The 18,430-nt window shown below is 43.2% G+C and overlaps 2 long non-coding RNA genes across 2 annotated transcripts in view; one reads left to right on the plus strand and one right to left on the minus strand.

Annotated features, from left to right (window-relative positions):
* The window catches only part of LOC112636695, a 68,943-nt gene extending 54,485 nt beyond the window's left edge, over nt 1-14,458 (minus strand). Inside the window, exon 1 of the long non-coding RNA XR_003122224.1 lies at nt 14,303-14,458. This is a non-coding gene — a long non-coding RNA (uncharacterized LOC112636695). The remainder of the gene's footprint in view (nt 1-14,302) is intronic.
* A 113-nt stretch (nt 14,459-14,571) lies between these two features.
* Nucleotides 14,572-17,590, plus strand: LOC112610514. Its single transcript, XR_003116406.1, has 2 exons — nt 14,572-15,098; nt 16,918-17,590. It is a non-coding gene; the product is annotated as an uncharacterized LOC112610514 (long non-coding RNA).
* The last annotated feature ends 840 nt before the right edge of the window (nt 17,591-18,430 follow it).

Raw genomic sequence — 18,430 nt, forward strand, 5'->3', positions numbered from 1 at the left:
TTTTCTTCTAAGGTGAGAGGAGTTTTGTTTTCATAAAACTGACTAACAAATTATGTTCTTACATATAGATAGCTTAGCTTTTCTGAGATTAAGTACATTTTCAGTGAAATAAGCACGGACTGACTGAGGCTGCTTGGTGGCAGTAAGACTGTGGAGGAAAAGAGACAGTATTGTCAATGTATGTAATTTTCACCCTGAACACGGTGTGTTTGTTTTTTAATTTTCAATCTTCATCCTACATTTGCCAAGATGTCCACCTCTGCAATGGAGGGGCATATATACAGGGTTTGTGGTTTTGAAACAGCACACAACTCTGTGCTGCAAATGGCTCTGATCTAAGGTTTAGGAAAACCTGGGTGCCTGGGGCACTCCCTTGGATGCCTGCAATTCTGCAGTTCAGAGCCTCAGCCAACATGAGCCCCACAGATGAGCTCCGCAGGTGTCTTCCACTCCAGTGTGTATGGCAACATTCCTGGCAGAGGCTTGTGGGTTAGACAGTAACCCCGGCATAGCAAAAGAGCACGGAGTATGAAACGGTCCTAACTGTAGTAGTGACAGCCTCATCCTCCTGGACAAGGGAGGAAGCAAACGTCACAGATTTACCTCTTCTACACAAAACCAGTTGGTGAGGTTTTACTTCTTTTCATTTTATGAAAACAATTAACATAGAAATTCAATACAAAATGTGTATCAAATTTAAAGACATAAAATCAGGAAACTCAATTTTTATAATTGAGTACATATCACATTTCACATACAACACATGCCAGAATTTCCTTGTGGCAAGCGAATTCACTGAAGACCAGGAGTGCATCACATCACAATGTGGAAAACACAAATGTGACTTTCTTTTAGTCTAACTGCATACTACAGGAAATGTGGTTTCAGATCAGTGTGATCTACTTGTAAATCTAGACTTATATGTCTATACCTGCCTATGTGCAACCCAGCCTGTAAGATTCTGTTTCTAGGCTGGGCATGGTGGCTCACGCCTGTAATCCCAGCACTTTGGGAGGCTGAGGCAGGTGGATCACCTGAGGTCAGGAGTTCGAGACCAGCCTGGTCAACATGGTGAAACCCCGTCTCAGCTAAAAATACAAAATTAGCCAAGCGTGGTGGTGCATGCCTGTAATCCCAGCTGCTCGGGAGGCTGAGGCAGGAGAATCACTTGAACCCAAGAGGTGGAGGTGGCAGTGAGCCGAGATTGTGCCATTGCACTGCAGCCTGGACAACAAGAGCGAAACTCCGTCTCAAAAAAAAAAAAAAAAAAAAGTGTGTATGTATGTGTGTGTGTATGTGTATGTGTATGTGTATATATATATTCTGTTTCTAAAATTAAGAAGACAAAAGTATTTACTTAGTTACTCATTTTTTTTTCTCACCATGGGCTTTGGGCGAGCTGTTTTTCTGCTGTCCTAAAAGTTTTTCCCAAGTCTCTCTAGGGCCAGGAAATAAACACAAATTTGATCTGAGATGCTAATGGAAACTTTCTGCTTGGGATCTGCCTACAGACCACCTTTCCCATATCGAAACTAACACACTTCTGCTACACACTCCTGCTGCAGGAAGAGCAGTAGGCATTTGGGTACAGCAAAGAATTCTGTGGAATAAGGGTGGAAGTAGTGGGGATGAGGGGGTGGGGAGATCATAAATATATAACATATACATAACAAGAGATAACAGGAGAGAATGCAGAACCAGAGTCTGTTCCCAGTATTTAAAGAGAACCTCCCCCAATTCCTTCTCAAGTCCTGACCACAGGGAGCAGGTCCTCATAGCTCACACCTATTTTCTGGAGAGCACAAAGGCTGAGGGCATCATTCAGATTCTGGTGACCTGCAACTAATATCAATCCTTTGTGGAATGGGAAGTTCTGTCCGAACCCTGAAAACAAAATAGAATTGTAGTCTCCTAAGCAGGCAGTCACTGCCTCCAAACCTCTGGGCCCAGAATCTTGAAGAAGAAGCTTCCAAATTTCGCCAAGATGGCTCAGCAGGCTGGGCGCGATGGCTCACGACCGTAATCCCAGCACTTTGGGAGGCTGAGGTGGGCAGATCACTTGAGGTCAGGAGTTTGAGAACAGTCTGACCAACATGGTGAAACCTGGTCTCTATTAAAAATACAAAAAAAAATTAAAAAAAAAACATTAGCCCAGTGTTGTGGCAGGCACCTATAATCCCAGCTGCTCAGGAGGCTGAGGCATGAGAATCACTTGAACCCGGGAGTTGGAGGTTGCAGTGCGCTGAGATCACGCCACTGCACTCCAGCCTGGGTGACAGAGCGAGACCCTGTCAAAAACAAACAAACAAACAAACAAACAAACAAACAAAACAGATGGCTCAGCAAACTGAAAGTGGCTGCATCTGAGAAAAAGGAAACTTGGCGCTGAGCATGGGTGTGTGGGAGGAGGAAGGATAGTGGTCAGGGCCTGATTGTATCTGCAGACTGTTACCTATACAGGTGGAATTCGATGACTAAGAACATTTCCTGGGGTTTCTCCAGCAAGTTTTGGCTATTTCTTGAGGCCCCTTTCCCTAGGTTTTGGAATTTCACGTAAACCTGGGAACTTTGCCCCACCCTCCGACATCTTTTTCTACGGGAAAAGAGAAATCTCTGGCTAGGGGAAGTTAACCTTTATTTTAAAGTATGTGAACAATCCCCATCTCCTTGAAAGGCCTGAAGAGAAATTCAGTAGAGTGGCATTTTCCTGCTTTCTGAACACATCACCTACCAATTTACTCAGGGTGCTGCAGTGGAGGCGGCCAAATACCACCTGAGATAAGAGAAAGGAAATATAATCCTACAACAGAAGTTGAACAAACAAGTATTATTCCAGCCTCTCCTTCCCTATCCTGTCCCTCCCTCTGACTCTAGGAATAAGTCACCAGAGTCCCCTAGAAGATTCTTGAGTTTCTGCTCTTAAACGGCTCCTTTTCCAAGGAGGAATGAGGTCTGTTTTCTGATGTTGGGGCCTCAGATACTCTGTGATTACAACTTAATTTTGTCGTTGCTTCTTTTCAAAGATTATTTGGAATGAATTGTTTCTTTTGTTTACTATCCAACAAACGACCTCTGCTAATCTTATATTTTATCTCCCTAACATATGGAAAAGCTATTTATTCTAGCCAATCACAATAAAGTGAAGAAAACCCCATTTTATGGAAAGGTATATATCACTAGTCTGTTGATCATTAAAGATATGATTACCAGTGAAAACCCTCTGAAGGTGGCACATTTATGCTTCCAGGAACAGATGGGGACACGCATTTTCCTTGCAAATACTTTTGAAATTGCTCTACTGGTAGCAGTATAAAAATGATATACAGATGCCAGGGCCGGCATGGCCAGGATGAGTGCGCCAGATTTACACAGTAAAGCCTTCACACGCGGGCTGTCAGTTTTGATTGATCTCTACTATACCTCAGGAACTTGTTGACTAGGTAGGGAAACAGTGCAAATAATTCACTGCAGCAAGTCAGATAATTCACACAACCAATCGGTCTGCTTCACTTTCTGGCTGTGACATACGAGCCTTCCCTACAAAGATGCATCATTTTCCAGCTTGCGCAATATTCAATGTCAGGGAAGAAAAGGTATTAAAGCCACACAAAAGGAGTCCGACTATTGCAGGACAAGAAGTTATTTTGGTAATGGGGGCCAGATCCCACTCTACTCCAAGTCCTCCCAGAGCTTTCAGACCCAATTGTCATTATCATATTGATTAAAAAAAAAAAAGTTCATCATAGTGCAATTTTAGGTTTAACGCCAACAGATCGGGAAAGAGCAAAGAATTATCCCACAAAAGCACAACATTCTTACCGCAGGGACGTTTCCCTGTTCCAGTTCATTGATGGAGTTGATTAAGTTTAAATGAAGCAGACACTGGATAAAAGTAAGGGTATTGACCACTGGGCACCGAGATCCGTGCTTGAAAGGACCTGATACATGCAGAAAAGCAAGATTTGCTAAATGCTCTAATCTTCAATCAAATCTTACATCAATACAGACAAAGTTTGGTAATGAGAGATTCAATGAAGCATGCGGGAGAAAGAATTAATCCTCTTGGTCTAAACTGGCTTCAACTTTGAAGCTTGCTCCGAAGGAAAGACAGTTATCTAAATGCTAAATAAGAAACTTATTGTACTTTTCATGGCATGCTAATCTTTTGTCTATTTCATCTCTATTATGTGTATGCTCATAGATTGCAGTTGTCATGGTGATGATATCTAGTCATGCTCGGGGGATGGTGGTGAGAAGCCGGCGCGGAGGTGGAAAAGACCCCCACGCAATCCACAGTACAAAAAAAAAAAAAAAAAGACAGAGAGAGGGGAGAGAAGTAGGCGGGGACCGGACCCCTCCTGGGCTCTTCCCGCCAGGCCTAGGCTCTGCTCAAGTCAGGGTCCTAGGGAGGAATGGGCCTCCTGCACTTGGAACAGGGTAGTGAGGCGACCTCAGCGAGGCGAGCAGCATTCGGTAGTGGTAGTGGAGAGGGGGTCGGGCATCCGTCCCACCTCAACTCCATTTCCCCATAAAGGTTTCCAGCTTTTAGTCCGTAGGCTCCTCCCTCCCCATAGCGGCCCTTTCCCCACACAGAGCTGCTGGATAGAAGGGACTGTTGGAGAGGGGACCGAGAGAAGAAAGGGATCGAACACTTCACTTGTGGACAGGTTCTGCCTGGCTGTGTCAGGGCGGGAAGGTGAATCTTCTGTTCCTGACTGCCAGAGGGGCATGAATACTGAGAAGAGTGGCCCATGCAGCCCTGGCAGGAGGTGGAAGCTATAGGGTCACCCGGGGCCTTGGCGACCAAAGGTGACCCTGGGCCCTTTATGTGTTTTACAAAAGTTGCCAAATTAAGACAGGATTATAACTGCTCGAGTCCTTGTCAGGGCTGAAAGGTTGGGAGCCTCAAATATGCCCCAGCAGTGTTGATGAAAAGCTTAAAAAGTAATAAAAGGGAGAAAAGAGCGAGGAAAGTAACATGTATAACTCTTATTAAAGAGAAGAGCCACACAGAGGTTGTGAACTTGAATCACTGTTTGAACTTTAATTTGTTCATTAACAGGATTTGCCCCTCACTGTGAATGTTATTACTTCCCTTTGCCACTCAGCAACAACTCTGGGCATAATAAAAGAGTCTGGCAAAAAGTTAAACGCCTGGTAATTAATTCATTTAATTGAAAAAAGGGGGAAGAGAGAAAGAGAGGTCCCAATGCAAAAGCAGAAGGCAGAGAGGTTGGAGAAGGGGGTAAGGCTGAAATCTCCATGGAGGCCCTCTCCAAGGCCCACCACCTGTAGGCAAGAGGAGGCTTGGTCTCTGATGAGGTATCTTTAGAAAAATTAATGCCAGCAGCCCCTGAGGACCCTCTTCCCAATGGCATCTGCCCCTGGTCCAAACCCCCTGGCCAGGCTTTCAGCCAGGGGCTAGTTTGGATGATCTGTTAGGGTGGCATGGATACCAGAAATCCAAAACCAATAGATATCCATAAACTCTTCCATTAAAAAGTGAAGAGATGTCTTTTGCTTTCTCCTCTCCCTTCCCTTCGATCAGGTTTCTTATACAGTCTTCTCTTTCTAGGCTGGAATGAAAAGGACTGTCAGTAGCCTGATATAATCTGCATGTTTGCATCTTAATCAGCCTCACACATCATGCTTTCTTTCCTTCCCCTACCCCAGCAGATGATTTAAATAAACTCAGGAGACGAGAAATGAAATGAACACTCCTTGCTCCTCCTGCTCGAAGCACTAGGACTAAGCCAGCTGGCTTTTCCTCCAACCTTACAGGGCCTACCTTTTTCTTAGTCACTTATCTTCTTTCTGTGTTTGTCAACCACTGCACACAAAATTCTTTCATGTACATCTTCCTTCCAAGGGAAGCAATGCACTATTCAGGCACCCCAGAGCTATTGGCAGGATGTTGCCCTTGCAGCCAAATAAGAGAACAGCAAAGTTCAGGAAATCAGAGGTAGGTCAGTTATCCTTTCCTATTTAATATGTTTAAGGCTTACCACAGTTAGGATTTCCGAACGTTTTAAAAACCAGTGTCCATATACATAATCAGTGTGATTTTCCTTAAAATACAATTATCTACCATGTATTCTCCCATTACAAAACTACTAAAGACAAAAAAAGAGAAAGGTAGAAAATGCGAGACTTTATACATTAATTCCTAGTATCTAAAACTATTTCCTAGGTTTGTTTTTTAACTAAATCACTTCTAAACCCCAGGAGAGAACAGAATTTCATTATTACCAAATAAATAAAATCATCAACATTACTATTTTGCTGGCAGCATCCTCGCCCTTTGCCCCAACCCCTCTTGGTATTGCAATCCTAACTGCAAACTCTGTACAGCGATAAATGATCTGTACTTGTGTCTTCCTGAAAATTAGTGGTTGGAAGACACTCGATTTGTATTAATAAATAGGAAGTGGGAAGGGGCTTTTAAAAGGGGCTATTTTATAAGCTGAAGCAAATTATAGGGTTTATTTAGCATCAGAGTTACTTCTCACATTTTATTGTCCCGGGATACTGAGTGAACTCCTTTTCCAAAATTGTGGGTCTATCCTAGTTTTATTGTGGACAATTAATAATTGTCCTAAATATTAGGAGTCTACAAACAAAACAAACAACAAAGCTCCCCCCTACTCCACACTGCTGAGCCCTAAACTGCTTTTATGAATGTAACTTTAAAAAGACCACATCAACCAGGTCTACTAACCCTTCCACTATCCTAATCTAGACTCTGATCACTTTACACATAAAGGAGTGAGTTTCTTCCTTCCTCCAATACAGCTTTCAGAGTGCCTTAAGATTAACTATCCTAAACCCCTACTTTGCCTTGGTAGTTCTGATTGCCTATAACAGCCCCAGCTTCTTCTTTTTCTCTTTTTTTTTTTTTTTTTTTTTTGAGACAGAGTTTCGCTCTTGTTGCCCAGGATGGAGTGCAATGGCGCGATCTTGGCTTACTGCAACCTCTGCCTCCCAGGTTCAAGCAATTCTCCTGCCTCAGCCTCCCAAGCAGCTGGGATTAACAGGCATGCACCACCACGCCCGGCTAACTTTGTATTTTTAGCAGAGACGGGGTTTCTCCATATTGAGGCTGAGGTCTTGAACTCCTGACCTCAGGTTATCCACCCGCCTCGGCCTCCCAAAGTGCTGGGATTACAGGCGTGAGCCACCGTGCCCGGCCAGCCCCAGCTTCTTAAATTGACTTTCAAGCCTGCTTCCTAGCCTCCCCATAGGTATTAATTAGCTGTTCCTGGTGTGTTTTCCACTACTAGCCTACACAAGGCCAGACGGCTCTTCAGGCAGACAGCTCTCTCTTTGTCCCCTGAAAACATCACATGAACTGTCTTTATTTTACTGAAGATGTCAGGCACCGTGTTAGGCATTACAAATATTATCTCATTTAATCCCTTCAATTTAAGAGATGGGTATAATTACACCCATTTTAAGGCTGTAGAAGGCTAAAGAAGTTAAGGTTCTTGTCCAACTAAGGTCTCACAGCAGCGCTAGGATTCTTACATCTGGCTCAAAAGCTGGTATACTTTCCACTCCGGCATACTTTCACCCCTGCTGTGCGTGTGCTGTGTGTTCTGATCCCTCCTTCCTCTTGCCATCTGGGATCATTTCTCAATTTCACTCTATATATCTGACTCCTGTCCAGTCTGCAAATCCAGAGAGTAACTCCTACCTCTGTCCTGAAACCTCTCAACCATCATATTAGTCCTTGGCAGACTGCTGAATTTATCATCTGCAGCACTCACTTGGTGCTCCCATTTTCTGCCTTGTATTGTCAGTTTTATTTTTATTCAGTCCCTTCCAACCAAACTGAAAGCTCCTTGAAGATGGGCATTTGCCTTATATTTCTTTATATTTTTGCCTTATATTTCTTTATATTCCTCCCCGACTCCCCGGAGCCTAATATTACAACTCCCATTTGTCATACACTTACCTCGTGCACACTAATCCTTAGAAGTGAGCACTATTATTACTGCCATTTCACAGATAAAGAAACTGAGACTCAGAGAAATGAAAAAATTTGCCCAACCCACTAAGCTGGTAAGCAGATCAGATATTCAAACACATACTGCCTGAATCAAATGCCCGTTTTCCTTTGTCACTGTACTGTCCTGGCTCACATACATGGTGCCTCACACAGTGTGAGCTTACGAAGCATCCCTGTATGGAGGATACTCAACAAGCCTCCGGAAAACATCCCTCTAACATGACTTCAGAGAAGGGACATTGTTTTCACTTCTCATGAGGTGAAATCCGGCAACTCAACAGAAGAAAGGATGAGTATATACCTACCTGAGGACACCCACATCCACTTCCCCCTCCTCTCTAGGAGCCACGCTTCATGTTGTTGGGAGCCAATGATGCTGTCTATATCTATACAGGGGTTTCTGTAAGGTAGGGAGGCAAACTGCCTTTCCCCCTTAATCCTCTGTACCTTTTAAATACACAGAGGAAAGAAGGAGAAAATTAAACTGTTAATTTTTGTTTTAATGGTCTGCAGGGTCCAGGGAGGTGGGGTCCTGCTATGTCTGCAACAGAAATGAATTGCTACTATGGGAAGAATAACAATTGTTTTTTTAAAAATGTTCATAACTGACCGATTAAGCCAGTCTGTAGAACTCAAGTCAGCTCCTTCTTCTCCTTTAAGGCATGAACATGGCAATGGGGATTAATGAAATCTCTATGAAAAGAAGGACCATTGGGAGTACAATAATCGAGGCCTAGGAGTCTGGTCAATTTTCTCCACAAGGAAAGATTGTCCTTTCAGTGCCACTGCTGCAGAACTGAGCTGGATAGTATAAAGGGGGCTATCTTAAGGTTACTTTATACACAACAGGTCTTCAGGAAACTAAAACCAAAATCTCTTGCAATGGCAACAGGGTACTTCCTATGAATCTGAAAAAGGAGGAGTAATCACTATATTATCTATTTGTCTTTAGTATCCATGCTAAAACTATTCTCTTCTCCCAAGTTCCCACGGGTGGGTTTCTATCTTTATATTTTGGTTCATATATTTGGACAACTCCAGGGCTACAAGCATTATCTTTACCTATAAAACCTGCATTGTAGCACAGAAAATCCCGCACATGCACAGCAAGTGTTTCATTTACTTTACCTCAGATGAGGTACAAACTACCCTGCAAAGTAGACTAGTAGATATTACTATTATATACATTTTGCCTATGACAAAAACTAAAATTTGCCTCAAGAAACATAATTGGGACTGATAAACCTAGTTCCCACTCCCGGTCCAGGACTCTTTCTACCACTTCTCAATTATCATGGCAATTCTCTACCTTTTCTGTACTCTGGATTGACACGTGAATTTTGGAATCTAATGACAGGAACCTCTCTCTATGAAAGAGATGGACTTCTAACTATACCCACCAGGCTTCTATCACAACTACCTGGACCACACTGAAAACAGCCCTCTCCCCACTCCTGAAGCAATAAATACTATACACAAAATTTAATATTTAGACTCAGATTTTAAAATATTTGGATGAACTCTTAAATCAATAGAAGATGGGAAGTCATGGCTGGGCACAGTGGTTCATGTCTGTGATCCCAGCACTTTGGGAGGCTGAGACAGGAGTATTGCTTGAGGTCAGGAGTTCAAGAACAGCCTGGGCAACATGGCAAAACCCTGTCTCTACCAAAAATACAAAAAATTAGCCAGGCGTGGTGGCACACGGCTGAGGTTCCAATTACTTGGGGGCCAAGGTAGGAGGATGACTTGAGTCTGGGAGGTGGAGGTTGCAGGGAGCTGAGATCACGCCACTGCAGCACTTCCAGCCTGGGTGACAGAGTGAGACCGTATCTTTAAAAAAAAAAAAAAAAAGATGGGTAGTCATGATGGTTAGGCTACCCATTTCAAAAGGAAGGCTAAAATCACTGTTACTTGTTTTTCCACAGTTACTATTTATGTACAGTTTGCCAGATAACTGATACTCCCTTATACCCCTAATTTTATTTTTTTCTTTGTTTTTTAGATAGAGTCTCACTCTGTTGCCCAGAGTGGAGTGCAGTGGCACAGTCTCAGCTCACTGCAACCTCAACCTCCCGGATTCAAGTGATTCTCCTGCCTCAGCCTCGCGAGTAGCTGGGATGACAGATGTGTGTCACCATGTCCAGCTAATTTTTGTATTTTTAGTAGAGACGGGGTTTTACCATGTTGGCCAGGCTGGTCTGAAACTCCCGACTTTAGGTGATCCACCTGTGTTGGCCTCCCAAAGTGCTGGGATTACAGGCATGAGCCACCGCACCCGGCACCTAACATACATTTTAAGAGTCATTCTGTCTACCTAATGGACAAGCAGTCCAGTGTCTTTCCCCAGAAAAGATCTAGAATTCGGTCTGTCCACCTTGTTCACTGGCCTTTTTAATTAGGTGTATAATGCTGGTATCCAGGGCCCAGCAGGTTTTCCCTTCCCCAATGTCTGGACAATACCCAAGTTCATCAAAGTAGAAACAGGACTCAGTTCCAGACTTTATACCTGGCTGAAAGAATGATATTCTTTTTGTCTCAGCTCAATCTTGGTTAATCTCCATATGCAATCTAATTCTGGAGTGAAAGAGAGGAATGACTCTACTTGTTGCTTTGGGACTGCTGCCCTATTTCTTTGTCTGCTGGCTGACCTTCCCTATGTGAGAGCATCAGCATTTGCAACATTGGGTTTAAGCAGGGAAGCTCTTTCATCTTTGTCCATTGACCTTGATCTCTCCTGATCATTATGGTCTGGATTCTTGCTAATCACTAACGATCCCTTGGCCCTCTATATTAGACTTGAACTGTTAGGAAAATTCCTACTCAGCTAATTACATTCTTTCTGCTTTTCTTGGTTTTCCGTATAGTCTCAGCTGGAGTTGAATTTGAATTATTTCCTCCAATTTTAAATTGTTTGCTGGTTTTTGGAAAGCAATGGCAAGTTGTTCCCTCAGATGAATACAACTAATTATAATTTAAAAGCCCCATGACTAACCTCTTTCTCCCCCATCCCTCTCTTTTCCTTGGATGACTTTCTATACTATCTCCCAAATTCTGGCCTTGAATATTATAATAAGAGCTTAATTCACTGGGCTAGGAGTTTCATGATTCTGTATTTTGTATAGCAGGTAGAATATTATTAGAATATTATTAACTTAAAACAATATGGTGGTTCCACTACATATATGCTTTTGAGTCTGTATTTATAATCGACTACTAAAAATGACAAGTGTTTTACCTCACAGGTTAGACCTCACCCATAGGCTAAGAGAAGGTGAAGTTTTTTGTAATAGTCAAAGCCTTGCTCACCAAATAGAATACAAGTTAGGTTTGATTTCTTATATGAGTATGCTTCTTTAATAGTTCAAGGAATATGGAATGCCAATCCTCTGGAATTATATAGGGCAACCCTAATTGTAGCCTTGACTGTTTCCCACCCAATTTCATATTCTAGAACCTAGCTTTTTAAATCATACCAAAATTACGCACTCAAAAAATTTAGAATCAACCAACCAAACTCTTGACAATATAACTTTTTGAAGTAATATCTCTTCATCATGCATACCAATACACTATACATGTATATGATTGTTAAGTCAGTAATTCATTGACAATCAAAGATAATGTGTAGCACTTTTCTTAAGGCTGTCCTTTGGCAGCTACTCTTATTCCAGTGGTGCTGCCATATGTTAGTACGATGACTTTAGAAATAGTTAAAAAGTCATTGAGGGAAGCCATCTAATTTTCTTTCAGCTTGTTTGGACCCCAAATCAAATTATCCTGACTTGACCACCCACCTTATTCTTCAGGGCACTGAAGGATGCTAAAGGAAGACGGCTTGCCACCTCCCAGGCTCTTAAACCGGATGTGCTGTGGGTTTTGAAAGCAGTGCCCAATAAAGAGCTCCAGAAACGTTTTGAGCAATGGCAGCAATGGAAGCACCCACACAATAAGTGACAGCCTTCCAAGATGACTTGATAGATAACACACTAAAATGTTTGTGTAAGTTCAGGTGTAGTTGTTAACACGCAGACATTAGTTAGATCTTGGTTATACAGTTTCAGCCCTCTAGCTGAGAGTTAGGGACAAAATTATTCCTAACATATTGTACTTCAAAAAATGGTACATCCTTTAGATGCATCTTGCAGATTTCACACAAAATGTTTTAATATTTAAGGATCTAGATATTGTTTTGAATGATTTCAAGCATTATCCAAGAAAAATGAAAACTATAACTGAGATAAACATATTGAATATGTTTTTATATTTTTATTAAACCAATTAATTTTAACCAGGTGTATGTATGACTACTTGGGATGCATTTTGTTTACTTAATTGTAGACAATTCTGACTTAAGATTGGGGGAAAAAAAGGTACTGTATGTGGTCTTGATTTTAACTAGAAATATAGTGCTTTCAACTCAAATGAAACCAGCCTGTCCAGTATACCAAATTATACCAAATAAGGATCAAGACCTTTTAAGGATTATTTTGCATTCTAAAGTGATTAAAAGAATATCCCCTTCAATCATGTATGTCCTTTAAACTTTGCTTAATGAGTTTTAAAGGAGAAAAAAAAAAACAAAACCATGGTACTGCTGGTACAGTGAATATGGCACAATCTGGAGAAAGCTTTCTGATTCTTAATTTATTTTTTTCCCTTGACTTTCTACTTAAAGGTAATCAATACAATTTTGCATTTGTATCAAAGAAAGTCTACAGTTTTTAACCCTTTCATAATAATGTTCCTCGAGTTTCTTGGAGCCAGGAGAAAATATACATATTTTAGTTACATTTCAACAATTACTTATAGGGATCATGTTCAATGGCAAAGTGAAATGGAGGGCCTATAATAGATAATGAACAAATACTTATTGAATGGATGGATGGAGGAAAAGAAAATTGTATCTTGGGCCACATACGGAGTTCAATTAACTCCCACAGATTAGCCTCCCAAAGTATTTGGTCCATGTAAATACAACTTCTGGCTATCATATAATGTTAAGCCTAAAGCATCTGCTTAAATTTGGACTTGATTTTTCCAATTATTCCAGTTTTATAAAATGTTTGGTCTCATAAATAGAGCTCTCTCACTAACTTACTTAGACTACTTGGTTACATACCATCTCTGTTCCTCAGTTTATCACAGAATGGAAATAAGACAAAACCTCCTCCTTCCTATAGGGACTTTTTTGAGTACATTGATAAATACCTACAAAATGATAAATACTTCTTTCAACATTTGCACGATGTTAACTAAACACAAATATTTTTAGTGTGTGAATTAAAATGCCTCTTTTACTGATGGCCTCAGATGTTTCCTTGTGAGATACCGTGTCAATAACTGGTTTATATATTATCTGTCCTTCCAGAACGCACTGACATCACACTTCCTAATAGCTTGGTATGATGACTGCTGTCAAAATCGCCTGTATGGAACCATCCCTGACCTGGACTGACATCATGTATTAGCGTGACAGAGACTAAAAAGCTAAGAACCGCCGTGCGAGGGCCGGCTTTGGGCACCAGGGATGGGGCTACGCTACGCGTGAAGGGCCTCAGTCCTCGGGTTTTAATTTAGGAAGGGAATGAAAGCTGGAGGTCTCGTGGGCGGAACTGGAGGCGGCCAGATAGGCAAGAATCCGCAACCAGGAGTAGGGACATTTTTTCTTCAAATTCCAATCCCATCCAGCGATAGACAGGCGCCTGGGTCTCCCTCCTCCACGACCACCACACAACGGCACACACTTTTGCTGGAAACTGAAATCCAAGAGAGAGGCCGTCTCTGAGGCAGGCTGGGGCCCAGGCCGGCCGCGGGGAGGGGCAGGGTCCAGCCACCTCGGCGTGGCCTTGAGCGCTCCGAGGTCAGGGGCCGTCGTTCTCGCCGCGCTCCACAGCGCGTCACCCGCTGCCCTTGCGACCCCCGGGCGACCTCGGCATCGCCTCGCTGCGCCGTCTCGCCGGGCCAGCCCTCTCCAAGCCCTCTCCTGAGGTTTGCGGCGGGCATAGCTCCCTCCAGACTGGGTCTCTCCACTAGCCTCCTCCCCGACTGCAGCGTGGGAACCAGGGCTATCCGAGTCACGAGCCCCAAGTGCACACAAAGCCCCCAAAGGGGCCACGGCGCCTCCACGCCTCGCTACCCCCAGCTCCAGGAGCGCAAACGCAGCGCCCTGGGTCATCGCGTCTGCCCTGCGGAGCAGCCCCGCTGAGGGGAAGCCTCGGGCAGGAGGTGCGGCCCCGCGCACGCGAGCATCCCCGCCCCAAGCAGGGCCCTCTGCCCGAGGGAGACTCTCACCTCAAATAAACGGGCGCTGCCGCCTGCAGGGGGAGGACAGCGGGCTGAGAATACTCACGCTGGGCCCAGCCGCGCGGGGACTTCACTGGGAACCACGCGCGGGCTCGCGCCGGGGAGCGGTGCCCCAGCCTGCAGCCCAGCGCCCGCCCCAGCGCCGCCTCCTCGGAAGGGAGGCCTCTACCGTCCAGCCGCGGACCTGCAGCCGCCGCGGGCGACGCTGCCCCGCCCCCGGCCCCGCCTCTCGGCCCCTCCCCGCCCCGCTGGCCTCCTTTTCCCCTGACTCCTCCCTCCGCTCCTCAACGCCCGCCGGGTGCAATCTGTTCTCTCCGGGAGACGAACGCGAAGCGACGTGGAAACCCTTCCACCAAAATGAGCTGTGATATCCTTTTGATGGCTATAATTTATTCCAAATCGTCCCTGGACTGAAACGATCAATTAGCAGCCCGAAACGCACTGTGAAGTAAATTGTCACACTCTCTATTACAGGATGGTTATCATATATTTATAAGGTGTGTTTTCTGCAATCAGAACCAACAAGGTGTTGAGCGATCAGTCATAAACGCACTTCTTCAAAAAGAGAGGGAGAGAAGCTCAGCATTGTGTGGCGGGGGAATAATCCTCATGACAGTTCTCTCCCCACCCAGTGATGTTTTGTCTTGGCACCTGGGAAGTGCAGTGAGGGCTGGAGCTCTGGACGGACTCTCTTCGCCACGCGTGCCCCTGGAAGCAGGGTCCTTGTGAACTACGGAGAGACCCCAGAGGAGAGACTTCCTTATTGTATAAACACAAATCAGTCGTAAGGGCCGCTCCCTCTGTCTTTCTGTCTTCTCTGGTATCCACCAAAATCATATCTTACTCTTTGCTTCTAAGCTTCTAACAGAATGTTTGCATCCTACACTTAATCATAAGTATTTTTCCTTCTTCCTCAGGTCTCAAGGTGTTGACCTCCTCTCTCGCTATTTAATTGATGATGTTCGGTAGAAATTATGTCTGGGTGATATGAAGTTTACCCACAGAGAGAACCCTGCTTTCTGAATTGAAATCCCCAGCAGAACTCTTCCATCATTCATAAACGAGATAGCCCAAAGTTCTAAGAAAGTAATAAACGCCAATTTAGGCCAGGCACCGTGGCTCATGCCTGTTATCCCAGCACTTTGGGAGGCCAAGGCGGGCGGATCACTTGAGGTCAGGAGTTGGAGACCAGCCTGGTCAACATGGTGAAACCCCTTCTCTACTAAAAATACAAAAAATTAGCCGGGTGTGGTGGTGCGTGCCTGTGATCCCAGATATTTGGGAGGCTGGGGCAGGAGAATCTCTTGAGCCAGGGAGGTGGAGGTTGCAGTGAGCTGAGATCATGCCACTGCACTGCACTCCAGCCTCCGTGACAGAGTGAGACTCTGTCTCAAAAAAAAAAAAAAAAAAAAAAAAAAAAAAAGACTGATTCAGCCTGGTATCTGTTTTGACTGGACCAGGCCATGGAGACGTTGTTATTTTCCTTCTCAGTGGTCAGGAACATACATCTGGAACTTCTGAGTTTTTCCCCTTACAAACTTTCATCAGATAGTCATCCATGAAACCACCTATCAATCATTTTTAGAAGGGTTCTAGTTTGCATCCAATTGATATTCCTTTTGCTTGAAAAACATAGCTTTAGAGCCTACACTACTGATGTGACCCCATGACTTTTGCATGGGAGGGCTTATCTGCAATGCCAAACCTTAAAGAATGGGGAGAAAGGAAATCTGGTTGGGCATTTGAGCTGTGGAGGCAGCTGTTGCCATTGGCCTTTCAACCCCACCTCCCAGCATAAATGAAGTACCACACTCCTCTGTCAGAAAGCAATGGGAATAGGGAACCTTGCTTCATCTGAGGACTGGCATAGCAAAGAGCCAGACCTAGCACCTTCACCTTGTGCCTTCCAATGGCAATGATTTAATTTGCATTTAACAGCTAATATTTATTGAACATTTACTCTATGCCAGGCACTGAGCTTTAAACTACAGGTGCACCTCAATTTATGATGGGATTGTCCTGATAAACCTATTGTAGATTAAAAATATCTTAAGTTGAAAGTACCTTTTTGACTTACAATATTTTCAATTTATCATGGGTTTATTTGAACATAACCCCATCATAAATCAAGGAACTTTTGTACCAGTGTAAAGTTGTAGAGAAATCCTAAGTCAAACCATTCTAAGTTGGGGACCATCTGTATGTGTATTATCTTATTTAATTATTTCAACAATCTTATTAGAGAAGGTTCTTTATTTTGCTGAAGAGAAAACTGAGACCTGGAAAGATTAAGTAATTTATGCAAGACCACCCTCCTAGTAAGCGATGACTTCAAATCCAAGTCAGTCTCCAATGCCCACACTCTTCACCCCAATAATATAATACTTCAGAAATTTAAGATTTTGATTTAAGATTTTTTTCTCCACCAGAAAGATTTTAGTGGAGCTGATGATACAATGAAAGTGGTAAATTCTGGGAGAAGATTGAAAGAACAGCTGTTTGCAAGAGAAAGCCACATTGGGTACTTACACAGCCCCTCCCCACTTTGGTAGATTACCTCTTCTCTGTTCTATCCCCCCTACACTTCGTGATTTCTTTTTCAGAGTTACCACCTGCCATATAGCGAAACAGACCTCACCCAAGGTCAACGATGGCTGCTAAGCTTAGGGTTGATGGAGGAAGGTGGATGTAGCAGATCCCAGGGAAAACAGAGCACCCTGAGGAGGAGCCAGAGGAGGCCAGAGGCCCTTGTCTCAGACATCCAGCTCTGAGAGTGAAATGTTGCTTCCTAATGGACTTTAAATTACCAACATCGCTAAACTCTCCCTTAATAGACTTGTAAAGATTTGCTTGCTACCTTTTTCCCCCTTCATGTAGAATTTGTAATCAAGAGCCCAATTTTGTCATTTGGAAATACTAATTATCTAATCACGGCATGCTGTATAACGTACTTGTCTGCCCAATTAGCTAGGACAATTATTAAAATTCAGAGGCCTAATTATGTCTCAATTTAATGCTGGCAAACTTGCATACAGGGCAGTAATTAAAATCCTCTCTTTCCCTCTGCCTTTAGGGCAGGGGATGATTAGGCCCTGTCAGGGGGTGTACTGAACCAAACCAGTGAAGCGTATTGTGCAACATGACCCTGCATTGTTAAGTGTGTCAACATATTAACCTGAATTCCCTTCAGCCCCCACATAATCACATTTTGTGGAAGAATAAAGGGGCTAAAACATGAAGCATTTTATTAAAAAAACATAAATTCTTTTTAATTAATGCTGTGAGAGTTCTGGTGAATTTCATGCTTCCAAGTGCTAGAAGACATAAGACTGGTTCATCTAATTACTAGCAAATTTGCTCTTGTTAAAACTACTTTTTTACCCATTTAAAGAAAATAATTTTTTGGGGTAGCATTAAAAAAATAAAAAGCCCTAGTTAGTTAGCTTCCAGTAATACAGTTGATTACCAGCTTTGATGATGGAACACAAGTGAATGTTGACTTCCAAAAGATTCAAACCCAAGACTGGAGGCATTGAGAGGGAAAAAGACTACAATTTAATACTTGAAAGATGTTAATAAAAGTGGAACATTATAAATCATAATATTGAAATAAATTCAAAATATTTATCTTTTGAGCTCTTAAGTTTGATGTCTGAAATTGAACCAGGGTGAGAAGACCAGAGAACTGCACAAATTCATGATGCTTTGCAAGCTTCAGACAGTGTGTATCCACCTTGCTAGCATCTAAACCACCTTCTCTATGGAGTAAGGAGAGCCACAAAACCCATTAAGATTCCTGAGCTGTCCTCTAAGTTCTGGCTTTCACTCATGATGGTCTTTAGAGATTACTCATGTATTCAACTAATGAAGGACAACATTTAGTCTAGACCAAAAATGAATTATTCTGGAGCAGGACTTGTTTCAATTGCTTCCAACTTCTTGCTGTATGGATAGCTTCCACAGAGTAAGAGACTCACAAATACACACTCGTGCACACTCGCACAGAGTCCTTTACTTGGACAGAGCTTACTCTCATCTCAATTGATCTCTTTTTTTACTTTGTTTGCTATTTTTAGATGGAGTTTTGCTCTTGTTGCCCAGGCTGGAGTGCAGTGG

This window comes from Theropithecus gelada, chromosome 1 (assembly GCF_003255815.1).
Source record: "Theropithecus gelada isolate Dixy chromosome 1, Tgel_1.0, whole genome shotgun sequence".
NCBI lineage: Eukaryota > Metazoa > Chordata > Mammalia > Primates > Cercopithecidae > Theropithecus > Theropithecus gelada.